Source organism: Canis lupus, chromosome 23 (assembly GCF_003254725.2).
Source record: "Canis lupus dingo isolate Sandy chromosome 23, ASM325472v2, whole genome shotgun sequence".
Lineage (NCBI taxonomy): Eukaryota > Metazoa > Chordata > Mammalia > Carnivora > Canidae > Canis > Canis lupus.
The window spans coordinates 23,399,573-23,414,068 of NC_064265.1; the positions used below are offsets into that span (position 1 = coordinate 23,399,573).

The 14,496-nt window shown below is 37.2% G+C and overlaps 1 pseudogene; it reads left to right on the plus strand.

The window, feature by feature from the left end:
• Positions 1-1,393: 1,393 nt before the first annotated feature.
• Positions 1,394-14,496, plus strand: LOC118352020 (peptidyl-prolyl cis-trans isomerase NIMA-interacting 4-like; annotated as a pseudogene).

Consider the following 14,496-nt stretch of genomic DNA (forward strand, 5'->3'; position numbering starts at 1 on the left):
TGTGCAATTGGTCTTTTTGCAGACGCTCCGTCTCTGGCTTTTTCTGAAGAGTATTTTATCTGTAAGCTCTAAATGTAATGTTAGAAAAGAGTGACTTCAAACACCTATAAGAGATTTAAAATGTGCCTTTTGTTTTTAAGAGTTGCTTTATAAATAAGCATAAAATTATTTTTAAATATACATTAACAGTATCATGTAGTACATAGTGGAGATTTACTTAGTGAAATTATTTTTTTCCCATTTTCTTTTTAAGTTGCTTCCTTCCCTCCATTACCTAGCGTTCCCAGACCATAACTCTGTACCACTCCCTGCCAGTAACCCATTAAATTTATTTTTCCTGTTTAAATAAAACTTACATTGTGCTAATATGAGCTGGGCATGTTCTAAGCACTTGACACACTTTAGAAATTTGGTGAATCCCATTGATTTTTCTCACAAAACAATAAAAAAATGCATAACATAAAATATATAGGATTATAAAGTAATCAATTGTATTAAAATTAAGTTATCAAATCTTAAAAATATCACCATACATATGATACTTAATACATTAAATAGACCTAGCGTTAGGTCAGTTGTCATATTTCAAAGTAATGAATATAAATGATATTTTGAGATATTTGTAATATCTCTGATGTGACATGAAAATATCTATAACACAATCATATGTACTGCAAATAACATTGAGGTTTGTTGCCTACATTTATAATTGAAGTGCTAAGCTTTAGTTTGATGTGAAAATAAAGGTATAATTTTTTTTCTACCAAGTTTGTGCATCAAACACTAGGTTAAGATAACACTTTTTGGTGGAGGAATTCCATGTCTGCTAAGTGAACAAAGAGTATTGAATTCTGCATGTTCAAAGCTCATTAGAATATAGTTCAGTATTCAGGGAAACCATGGTTTATGTTTACCCTATTGGTACAGGAACAAATAGGAATTGCAAAGGGTATAGGGAGCATGTATGCTCCCACAAAGAACATCCTGTAATGGGATATAGTGGAATCTCCACATGGTGCTAACTTGACTCTGGGTAGCAAGATTGGTTTAAAATAATATGAAATACAGAGCACTTGGTTGGCTCAGTTGGTAGAACATATGACTCTTGATCTCAGGGTCGTGAATTTGAGCCCTATGTTGGGGGTAGAGTTTACTTAAAAAAAAAAAAAAGAATAGATTTGAAAAAAATATTGTGAAATAAAGGAAGAAAAAAATCCTGAAAAAATATTGGTAGAATTAATTTCAAGTACAAAATATAAGCAAATTGAATTCTCACAGACTGGAAATATTTTTCATATACTTCAAACAAATCTGAAGATGTCAGTGCCTTTATATCACACATTTAAAAAAAAATGCCACTCTGGAGTTGAGAGGTCAGACACAAGTTTCAAAGATGCCACGCAAAGGAAAAAGCAGTTCCAGGAAAGAGGGAATAAGTTCCAGGGGTGATAGTTCTGACAAGAAGACTCAAGACCCAAAGGTGGTGGCAATGCAGTAAAGGTCAGACACATTATGTGGGGAAAAATGTGTGAAAATCATGGAAGCCATGGATAAGTTAAAGTCTAGAATGAGATTCAATGAAGTGAAGATATAGTGAAGATAAAGCCAGGGCACTTGGGTTGGATGACCAGAGGTTCTATGATGGGACCATTTCAAGAAGCAGCATTGGCCTTGCCTGTAAGTGGGCTGGATAAGCCTGTGTTTACAGACCCTCCAGTTAGGATGAAATGTGGATATTATTATGGTTGGAGGGAGAAAATAAAATTGTTCAAAAGACTGAAAAAAAAAATGCCACTCTGGGAGGTTCAGATTTCAGCCTTGATGCAGGAGGTAGGTTTGTTCTGTCAGGCAAAAAGCTGATGATAGTGGTAGAGAGAGCAATGTAATCCTCTTCTAGGTAGGGCAACTCCACTTCATTTCTATCTGAGAAATGGACCCTTCACATCCTTTGATTCTATTGTAAAGAAGACTTAGCCTCAAATCACCCACTTGATGTTTTAGACATAGATTTTGTCTAGTCACTGGAGAAGCCCTACAACTATGCTCTAAACAATGGCTTTCAAACTTTTGTGACTACAGTACCCAATAAAAAAATACAGTTTATCTTGAGAGCCAGTATCCATACACTCACATAAATGATGCAGACTTCATGAAACAACACTGACTTTTACCATGTGGAATGAGCAGATATTTATTTTCTGTTTCAGCTCATTTTATTTTATTACTTTTTTTCTATTTATGCCAGATACTTCATAGAGTTAAAGTTCCTACTTGTTTCCAAAAGGCATTTAAAATAACAGTTCTGGGATGCTTGGGTGGCTCAGTGGTTGAGCGTCATCTGCCTTTGGCCTGGGGCATGATCCTAGAGTCCCGGGATCAAGTCCCACATCGGGCTCCCTGCATGGACCCTACTTCTCTCTCTGCCTGTGTCTCTGCCTCTCTGTGTGTATCTCATGAATAAATAAATAAAATATTAAAAAAATAAATAAAATCACAGCTCCTGTGAAATGTACAGGCATTTAAGGGGCTATTTGCTAGATGAATTTTTTCTAGAGACCTTTTTGGAGCAGTGATTTTCATATCAAGGGTTGGGATATTAATAAAAATTAAAAACAGAGACACATATACATGTATAAATATATTTCATACATATTATATACATATAAATGTGTATATGTACATACACACAAATACATTCATACACACACCTTTTTTCTGTTGATTTCAGTCAAGAATTGAAGGCCACTATCTGAGACTATAATTACTGAGTTTCTTCAGTAATATAGAAGTAAAAATAATAAAATGTGACTCTGATCTTTTCCTTGCATGTCTGAGGCCTGACATGTTGGCCTGTACCCTCAAAGCCGGTCAGGACCTGTGCTCCTTCAGGCATCCCTTCTTTTAGCAACATCACCAACCTCTCCACCTATCTCAGGAGGCCTCCTTACCTGTGCCACATGATCCTATGCAACTGCTGCCCGTGTAATTGTGGCTGCATTCCTTGACAGTTCTTCCCTGCTACAGCAGTACTGGTAGCCTTGGAAAGCTAAGGAACAACTCAGGACACTTTTTAATTTCTGGCAAGGTTGTGCTTGGTTGGATAATAGCACAGCAAAGGCAACATGAAGGAAGTTGATGGGGGATGCCTGGACTTTAGCTCACAGGAACTCCAGTTTTGATAGCACATTGGAGATCTCACTTGACCCTTCTTGCTGTTAACTTTTCTGTGACTATTTTCTCTCTTCCTTTGTGGGTAGGAAATGTTCTGTTAGGGAAACTAGCCTAAGTACTAAAAGATTGTCACAAAATTGTTTTACTATCTTTTTAAAAAAAATATTTTATTTATTTATTCATGAGAGACACAGAAAGAGAGGCAGAGGGAGAAATGGGGTCCATGCAGGGAGCCCAATGTGGGACTTGATCCTGGGAATCCAGGATCAGGCCCTGAGCCAAAGGCAGATGCTCAACCACAGAGCCACCCAGATATCTGTACTATCCTCTTTTTTATTGTATCAGGTGACTCCCCAAAGACACTATTCTGTTGATATGGCAACCCTCCATATTAGGGAATGGAGAAAGGGGGAGCATCAGGGACTTGTGGGCAGATGGGACATTTTGAGGTCTGTGAAGGATGAGTTTTCAAGTTTGTGGGTTAGGAACACTTTTTTATAATGTGTTACTCCTAACAGTCTGGTCTCTGTAGCTGAACAGCATCGTTTGGCTTCTATCTGTCTGTCTAAAAATATATTCATGCTTATTTAATATTTAGGTAGATTTTTAAAATGCCCACTGAATCTTTCCTTCATTCCTTTATTTTATTTTATTTTTTATTTTTTAATGGATTTTTAAAAATTTTTAAAATTTATTTATGATAGTCACAGAGGGAGAGAGAGAGGCAGAGACATAGGCAGAGGGAGAAGCAGGCTCCATGCACCGGGAGCCCGATGTGGGATTCGATCTCGGGTCTCCAGGATCGCGCCCTGGGCCAAAGGCAGGCGCCAAACCGCTGCGCCACCCAGGGATCCCTCATTCCTTTATTTTACCCAATTTATCAGAATCTCCTAGATGTTCATGGCAAATCTTTTTCTCTTTTGTTTTTTTAGATTTTCCTCCTTTATTTATTTTAGAGAGGGAGAGAGACAGTACAAGTGGGGGCGGGGGAGGAGCAGAGGAAGAGGGACAAGCAGACTCTGCACTGAGTGTGGGGCTTGACTTGGGGCTCAAACCCACAACCCTGAGATCATGTCCTGAGCTAAAATCAAGAGTCAGAGGCTTACCTGACTGAGCCACCCAGGTGTCCCCTTGGCAAACCTTCCTACATTGCTTCTTTCTCATGGCCCATGCCCTTGCAAGCATGCTTCTTAGACAGTTACTCTAACAAATGAAACTATTTTTTCAAAAGTTATCAAAACTTTAAAATGACTAAATTTATTTTTGATTATGGAAAATTTCAGAAATATACAAGAGTAATGAGATTAGTATAATGAACTTGTTCATTAGCCAGCTACAATAGTCATCAACATATTGCCATGCTTGGTTTCTTCGTCCTCCCTATTCCCATGACTTTTTTTCTTAATTCACATTCTCTTGACTTCTTTGAAGTGCTTAATTTAACTAAACAGCCCTTTTTCCTTCAAATGGACTCTTCCCTTAGCTTCTGAGAATTTACAGTCCTCTGGACCTTTTCTTATGTGTTGGATTATTTCTTCTTTTTTTTTTTTTTTGGATTATTTCTTCTTAATTAGAAAATGCTAAAGAGTCATTCTGGAGAGGTGTCTTCTCTTATGAAAATGTGCAGAATTTAAAAGTACAGATCACTTATGCTTTTCAGGCCAAACTCTGGGAATAAAGATTGGATCACCCTGAGCAGATACAGAGGAGTCAGGAAAGTAGAGAAGGTAGGAATTAGGAAGATAGAGCCCAGTGTGGGCTGTTGGCACCTGGGAAGACGATGTGGAGGAAAAAGACTTTCTCCTTATTAGTGAAGAGTTCTCTAAATTTTCTGAACTCTCATGAAAGAGTTTATGCCATTTGGTCACATCTGTTAAAGCTAAACGAATGCCCACACAATGACCCAGTAATTCCAATTTTATCTAGCAGAAAAATTAGGGCACATATCTACAAAAAGATATACAAGGATGTTCACAGAAGTTTTATTCAGCATCCTAAGTACTTGCATCAGCCCAAATGTCTGTCAATAGGAAAACGGATAAACAAAATACAGTATATTCAAGCAGTGGAATTCTGTTCCTTATAAAAAGAAATACTGATGCATGATGCAATCTGGATTAATCATCAACACAAAGTGTATACTATGGAGATTCCATTTAGGTGAGTTTCAATAATAGGCAAAAGTCATCTGTAGTGTTAGATTCACAATTCATTCTGGTAGAGATGGTATTGACTGACAAAGGGGTAAGAGGGAGTCATCTCAGGTGTTGAAATGTTCTCTATTTTGATCTGGTGGTGGATATACAAATACATTAATTTTGCCTATTCTTCCACATAATTTAAGTAGAATCATCTAGGGTATATCCCCCCAATATTTCTTTTTTATATCAATTTTTAAATTTACATTTTATTTAGTTAACATATAGTGTAATATTGGCTTCAGGGATAGTATTTAATGATTCATCACTTACATATAATACCCAGTTGTTCATAATGATGAGTATTCTCTTTAAAGCCCATCACCCATTTATCCCATATTCCCTACCAATCTCCTCTCTAGCAACCCTCAGTTTGTTCTCAATTGTTTTTTCTTTTTCAAGATTTTATTTATTTATTTGAGAAAGAGAGAGAGAGAGAGAGAGAGCGAGAGCGAGCACACAAGCAGGGACAGTGGCAGAAGGAGAGGGAGAAGCAGGCTGAGAGGGAGCCTGATGTAGGTCTCAATTCTAGGACCCCAGGATCATGACCTGAGCCGAAGGTCATGCTTAACCAACTAAGCCACCCAGGTGCCCTTGTTCTCTATTAAGAGTCTCTTATGGTTTGCCACCTTTTTTTCCCTTCCCCCTTCCCCTATGGTCATTTGTTTTGTTTCTTAAATTCCACATGAGTGAAATCATATGGCATTTGTCTCTCTCTGACTGACTTATTTCACTTAGCATCATAGACTCTAGCTCCTTCCACATTGTTGCATATTTCATTCTTTTTGATGGTTGAGTAATATTCTATTGTATATGTATACCACACCTTCTTTATCCATTCATCAGTTGATGGACATTTGGGTTCTTTCCATAATTTGGTTATTGTTGATAGTGCTGCTATGAACATTAGGGTTCATGTGCCCCTTCAACCAAGTATGTTTTTATCCTTTGGGTAAATATCTAGTTGTGCAACAGCTGGATCATTGGCTAGCTCTATTTTTCACTTTTTAAGAAACCTCCATACTGTTTTTCAGAGTGGCTACACCAATTTGCATTCATGCAGAGTGTATTCTTTGATCACGGAAGTCAGAACTTTACCTGGAATGTGGTTATACAGATGGACACATGTAAAAAATCATGTTTGTAAACTTAAAACTCTATATGTATCTTAGAATGTAAGTTTTTTTTTTTAATGTTTCTATTGTCAGGGTTGTAGCTGGCAATTAATGTTATTGTCAGTCTCTGAAGATAAGGCCTTATGCTCCAAGTTCTCCAGAGCAACTAGTCAGTTTACATCCTGATCTTCTTTATCTCACCTGAATCTTCCCCTCAGTAAGTCAGAGAGGTGGGACTTACAGGTTGTGGCTCAGGCGGAAACAGGACATTGATGTAACAGAACTAGTTCTCCATTGAAAGTCCTGCCATTTCTATTCATTTGCAAAGTCTTTCATGATGGCCCTCTGTGACATCTCATCTAGACTTTAATAGCCACCTTCACAAGAGCCACAACTGCAGAGGCTGCAGGCAGAACTGCAGACAGTCATTGCCTGCTTAATGGCCTCCCAAAGGCAAACACTTTTTTACCACCCTGGAAGCCAATTTCAGTGCTCAACCCACTATTTTTATTCTGCTATTCTCACCTCTAGTGACACTATTGTGGGGGTTTTCACTTATTGGTACTTACAAATGGTCATTTGGATGAAATGTGACTGTCTCTGCACAGAAGTTTGAACTGGCTGGTTTGTAAGGCAGCATCTTCTCATGTGCACACAACAGAAAGCTTGTCGCAGAAATATATCCTGAGTATTGGTCCAGGCGTTTTGTTTATCAAGTGTGTTACCGGGAAGGGACAAGACAGTAGCTTCATTTATTTATGTAGGAACTGGAATTCTTCCCTTATAGGTCATAGGAAGACCATAGGCAATGACCCCCTTCCTGTTATCTACCTGCCTAGCTACTTAATGGAATCATTAATATTTATGGAAACACTTTTCTTACTTGCAAATTATATATTTAATAATGTTTTTAACAAGTAATAGAAGAATATGGTCTTAAAAAATCACATAGAATGAGTTTGTCCGATGAAAAGTTACTCTCTTTCCTGCTCTTGACCTTTGTGCCTGTCTTTTCTTTTTTAGGACAACCATGGTGACTGGTTTCTTATGCAGCCTTCCACAAATAGTCCCAGTATATACAAGCATCTCTATATCACTGCCCTTAGTCATGATTATTTCAGTAATCTAAGTTTATCAGCTTAATTGAAGTATGTATGTAAAGATACTTTATCAGTGAATATAAACCAGCACTTGAAAACCTGCTAAAGTCATTCTTAAACTTCAAATGTATTAGCTTTTTCCATCCATACTGATTTTTCTCTTTGTTCTAAAAAAAGGTCATTGAGTAGACAGGAAATTACTTGCCAGACTTTGAGTGATCCAAACCTTCATTGCAGGCCCTACAGGGAGAATATGCCCAGCATGGAACTCAGCATAGTCTAGATTTCCTGGAGGTTAAACATTACTACCTTAGATAGAATTAAGTGGTAGCTGAGGATGAAAGTGAATGGTAAAAAATGGAAGAATAACCTTTTTCCAAACTCTAGAATACCAATTCTTCTTAAAAACTCTTTCATGTAACTGGGCAGTCCTTTTTTGACTGCTCTCTGTGAACTCATCAACTCTGTTAGCTTCTTTCTTCTTCTGCTTCTTCTTCTTCTTCTTCTTCTTCTTCTTCTTCTTCTTCTTCTTCTTCTTCTTAAGATTTTATTTATTTATTTATTCATGAGACACACATACACACACACACACACACATACACACAGAGAGAGGCAGAGACACAGGCAGAAGGAGAAGCAGGCTCCACACAGGGAGCTCAATGTGGGATTTGATCCTGGAACTCCAGGATCATGCACTGGGCCAAAAGCAGGTGCTAAACCACTGAGCCACCCAGGGATCCCTTCTGTTAGCTTCTTAAACACATCATAGCTGACCTGCATAATAACTCTGCCAGGTATTTATTTTTTTTCTCATTGCCAATTTACAGAAGAAAGATTTTATAGAAAGAGTTTCTGTTCATTGTCACAGAGCTAGAATATAATTTAAGCTGAGTTAGGGTCTGAATCCTGGTTGTCTTTATCCCAAAACTCATTTCTTCCTACTTGATGCTGACATTCATGCATAACTTTACCAGTTTCCAAAGCAACTAAGGTCTAGCCTGTTTCATGTTGGAAAATCAACATAGGGTCAAAAGTTCCTGGGTGATATTTTAAGTTTTGAAAAAAATATCTAGAGTGAGAGGAAACATGAAATTGCATAATGGCTGAATGAAGCATTTGAATACTTCTTACCAATACACCCATCCCTGCGCATTCCCACCTGACATTTCTACTTTAAGGCTACAAGGTTCAGGACATACTGTGGACCCTTGTGGTTCTGGTTGGAGATATTTAGGTAACAGAAGTCTAAGTAATAGGGATCAGTATAGGGGTCAGTTTGCATAAGACTGTTGGATGAGGCAAGTTCTAACCTTGGAAAATCTGTTAGAAAATCTGGTTCTCCTGTTCTTTCTTTGTCATGGAGGTGACTTAACCTGTTTATATTATTTGTAAACATTTATAAAATCTAAATTTGAGGCTCTAATTTGCTTAGAAGTTTTATTTTTATAACTTTTTGTTTTCAAATAATTTGAGACATCAAAAAAGTTACAATATAGTTCAAAGAGCTCCCTCTACCCTTCACCTAGGTTTTCCTAATGATAATGTATTGTGTAATAATAATATCAAAGCCATTATCTAAACCAGGAAATTAATGTAGGTATAATACTACTAATTAACTTACAGACTTTATTTAGTATCATTTTTCTAGTCCAGGATATCATCCAGGATCCCACATTGCATTTAGTTGTTTTGTTTCCCTTGTCTCCAGCCTGTGACAATGTGTGTGTGTGTGTGTGTGTGTGTGTGTGTGTGTTTGTAAACTTGACACTTTCAAGGGTTTCTAGTCAATTATGTCATCCCTCACACGGTGTTTGTCTGATATTTTCTCATGATTTGATTGAGATTATGCATTGCTGGCAAGGAAACTACAGAAATGATGTGTCTTTCTTAGTGCATCATGTTGGGAGATATATGATATTGATGTTTTATTATTGGTGATGTTAACTTTGATCACTTGGTTAAAGTAGTGTCTTACAGATATCTACACTGAAAGGCTACTATTTTCTCTTTTGCAATTAGTGTCTTATGGGAAGACATTTGGAGACTATGGGTTTGTCCAGCTTTGATTTTAGGTTCTTCCTTCCAGCCTAAGCCAAAAGAGTTCTGCACTGGGTATTGGACCAAAACCTAATTATAACCATGGTTGCCCTATGTGAGTATAAGATACTATGATGGGGGGAAGTAGCTGGTCTGAGGCAGGGTTTGAGTGTTCCCAAGTTTCTTGGTTTAACACTGTCTTCTTACTACTCTTTCCAATTCCTAAAGGACTTTTAAGGTTTAGTCAAAATAATGGACCTTTAGGAAGTAACTTGAATTTTATGGGCCTTAGTTTATTTACCTATACAGGTAGGTAGGACAGACACCTCAAAGCCTCTTATTCTTACTCATTCCCTTTGCTAGTAAGAAATTAAAAAAGAACTTTCCAAAACCACCCAACCCCTCCACCCAGCTAATCCTATTCATCTTTCATGTCCCAGCTCAAATATCAGTCTCAGGGAAGTCTTCCCTGACATCACAGCTTAGGGTACTTGTCTGATCAGTCATACAGCACCCTCTACTTGATCTTCTGCAACATTCATTATAATACATATAACAACTTCTTCAAAGTTTGCTTTCTTGCTACACTGTAAATACTATAAGTTTGGTTTACTTTGATACCTGGCTTTTACCACCATGACTATTACTTAGTAGTCAATAACCCTAAATTGTTAAAAATGTGCACAATCACATGTGCTATGGAATTGGGCAAGCTTGAAAAAGGGCAAGAAAGCAAAAATAAAAAGCAGTAGCTTTTATGGGAGACTAAGTTATGCTCCTTCCCCTGCCCTTAATCTCTGGAATTTGTATTATTATATATGGCAAAGGCATTCTGCAGATATGATTAAATTAAGCACTTTGAGATGGGGAGGTGATCTGAGTGGGCCCTAAATGTAATCACAAGCATTCTTATAAAAAGGAGGCAGAAATTTGACCACAGGAGAGAAGAAAGTGATATAATCATGGGACAGTAGATTGAGTTCTCTGCTTTGGAAATGGAGGATGGGGACGCAAGCCAAAGAATGAATACAGGTGGCCACTAGAAGTTAGAAAAAAATCAATGAAATAGATTCTTCTCTCAGAGCCTACAGAAGGAGCCAGCCCTTATGACACATTCATTGTGGCCCTAACTCTGGACTTCTGGTCTCCAGAACTGTAAAAGATAACCTTGTGCTGTTTTAAGTCATTGAATTTTTTATTTGTTACAAGGGCAATAGGAAACTAATATGGGTATTAAAAAAGAAGAATGTATCAAAACCTGAAAAAAACAACAAAGTTACAATGAGAATGACAAGCACATAGGAAAACAAAATAATTCGTAAAAGTAAGACATTACATTAATTTTAAATATATATTAACTAACATAGCAAAGGCAGCATTCCACAGTTGGCTCAGGACAACATTGTTGAGGCACTGAAGCAGCATCTTTTTGAAAATCAGGGGAGTGCTGACTGCATGCCCACATGCTAGAGAGGAGCTCTGCACCTCTGCCAAATGGTGCATGGCAGACTTGTTTGAGGAATTCTCACTGAATTTGGAGACCTCAGTACATCCTAGTAGTGTCATAATTTTAATTTGTGAATGCCAATTTTTATAAATTCATAATAACTAGTATGTTATTAAGCCATATAAAAAGAAAGTATATATAATTCCACATTATTTCCTTGAAATATAACATCAGAGTGTGGCTCTAGGAAGATCTGTAGGGGGCATAGACCATGATTAGAAATACACTGGACAGAATGATTCTTTTTTTTTCTCCAGCTTTATTGAGATATAATTGACATATGACATTGTATAAGTTTAAAGTGTACAATGTGATGATTTGATACATGTATGTATTAAGAGATGTTTACCACAATAATGTTGTTAACATACCCTTCACTTCACATAATTACCATTTTGTTGTTGTAATGGTGAGAATATTAAAGCTCCAATGTCACAGCAACTTTCAAGTATACAATATGGTATTGCTGACTATAGTTACCATGTTGTATCCTAGATCTCTAGAACATACTCCAGAACATCTCATAGCTGAAAGTTTATATCCTTTGTGCAACATCTCCCCATTTCTCCCTCTCCTTAGGCCTTGCCAAATACCATTCTGCTCTCTGTTTCTGTGAGTTTGATGTTTTCAGATTTCACGTATATGAGATCATATGGTATTTATTTTTCTCTGTCTGTCTTATTTCACTTCACATTATGCCCTCAAGGAACCATCCATGTTGTCACAAATGGCAGCATTTTTTTCTTTCCCATAGCTGAATATATACACACAGTCCATCCCTATGTGGACACTTAGGTTGTTTCCATATTTTGGCTATTATGAATAATACTAAAATGAATGTGGGATTGCAGGTACATGAAGACAGCAATTTCATTTCCTTTGGATATACACCTAGAAATGAGATTTCTGGATCATATGGTAACTCTATTTTTTTTATTTTCTGAGGAACTCTCATACTGTTTTCCATAGTGGCGGCACCAATTTACACTCCTACCAAAGTGCATCAGGATTCCTTTTTCTCTACATACTCATTTGTTATTTCTTCTGATTTTAATAATGGTCATTCTAACAGGTGTAAGGTGATACCTCATTGTGGTTTTTTGGTTTGCATTTCCATGATGATTAGTGATGTTGAGCATCTTTTCATGTGCATTGGCCATTTGTATGTCTTTTTTTTAAGAGAGATGTCTGTTCTACTCCTCTGCCCAATTTTAATCAGATTGTTTTCTTGCTACTGAGTTGTAGAAATTCTTTTATATTTCAGATCCCAGTCCCTTATTATATATGTGGTTTGCAAATATTTCCTCTGTTCTGTAGGTTACCCTTTTGTTTTGTTGGTGGTTTTCTTTGCTGTGCAGAAGATTTATAGTTTGATGTAACCTCACTTGGTTTTCAGTTTTGTTGCTTGTGTTTTTGATGTCACGTCCAAAAAATAATGGCTGAGACTAATACCAAGGAGCTATTTCCCAAAGCTTTTTTTCAAGAAATTTTGTGATTTTAGGTCTTAAGTTTAAGTTTTTAATCCATTTCAAATTCATTTTTGAATGATGTAAAATAGAGATCTAATTTCACTTTTCTGTCTGTGGTTATCTAGTCTTCCCAACACTATTTGTTGAAAAGACAATCCATGCCTCACGGAGTACTCTTGATTTCCTTGTCAAATATTACCTGACTTTATGCTAAGGTTTTACTTTTGGACTCTCATTTCTGTTCCATTGGTCTCTAATATCTATCTTTATGCCAGTACCATTCTATTTTGGCTACTATAGCTTTACAATGCAGTCTGAAATCAGGAAGTATGACACTTCCAACTTTGTTCTATTTCAAGATTGTTTTGGATATTTAGAGACTTTTGTGATTTCATACACATTTTAGGATTGTTTTTTCTATTTCTGTGAAAAATACCATTGGAAATTTGATAGGGATTCCCTTGAGTTTAGATAGCTTTGGACATCTTAAAGTATTAATTTTTCTGATCCAGGAACATGAGATTTCTTTTCATTTTTTTGGTGTCATCCTCAATTTCTTTCATTAAAGTTTTCTAGTTTTTGGTGTACAGATCTTTTATCTCCTTGATTATACTTATTCCTAAGTATTTTACTGCTTGTGATGTAAATGATATTGTTTTTTAAATTTCTTTTTCAGGTATCATTTGTTAGTGTGTAAAAACACAACTGATTTTTTTTTTTCACAACTGATTTCTATATGTTGATTTTGTGTCCTAAAATTTTCGCGAATTGTTGACTAGTTTTACCAGTTGTTTGCTGGAGTCTTTAGGATTTTCTCTATATAAGATCATATCATTTGTAATGAAAGACAATTTTATTCTTTCCTTTCTTATTTGAATGTCTTTTATTTCTTTTTCTTGCCTAATTGTTCCAGTACTTTGTTTAATAGGAGTGGTGAGTGTGGGAATCCTTGTCTTGTTACTGATTTTAGAAGAAAAGCTTTCAACCTTTCACCATTAGTATGATGTTAGCTGTGGGCTTGTCATAAATTGCCTTTGTTATGTTGCTGTGTATTCCTTCTATACCCACATTTTTTAACATTTTTATAATGAAAGGATGTTATGTTTTGTAAAATGCTTTTTCTGCATTTACTGAGATGATCATATGATTTTTGTCTTTCATTTTATTTGGAGAAGTAGTCACCTCTTCAAGACTTTATAGACTAGCTTCCATGAAGAAAGGTCTTCATCTGCAGATGGAGACATGCTGGAATGCACTGTGACCCTGGGTCTAGTCATGTAGATCAGTATAGGGATGTGTGGGGACTCTTGGTCCAGGAGAGTGTGATGTTAGGCTGCTTAGGTCCACAACATCAATAAGTGCATAGACCTTGTCAAGAGTGTGGAGCTTCACAGTGGCTGCAAAGGCTTTGGTGTCTTCAGCAATGCCTCCAGGTCCAGCAGTTAGGGGCCAGCATGGGTAGTGGTGGTGGCCAGAGCTGGCTATGTGCACATTCAACTGTAGGGGCCAGCTGCAACTGCTTGTATAATGAGAAGGGCTGGTTGCAAGTATACCTATAATGGTGGGGGCTAGGGCCAGTAGCAAAGGCTTGGGTCAACTGGGGGTGCACTGGTAGTTGTGTGGCACTAGATGTTGGTATGTATTCCTACAGCTACAGGGTCTCCCAACAGCATGCACAAAGAAGTGGAGGCTGGTGACGAGGGTTGGGCAGGAGGCATGCAGGTGCACTGCTGGGGGCTTGCTATTAGTGTTTGCATTGGTGTAGGCCAGCAACTGGAGGTAGGGCTAAATATATGTCCACAAGCAGCTGTGGGGCCTTGGTTATATGTATGTTCTTCCCGACTGCAAGATCTCACCATGGGTATGCACACAGTAGTAGATACCGGTGACAAGAGTTAG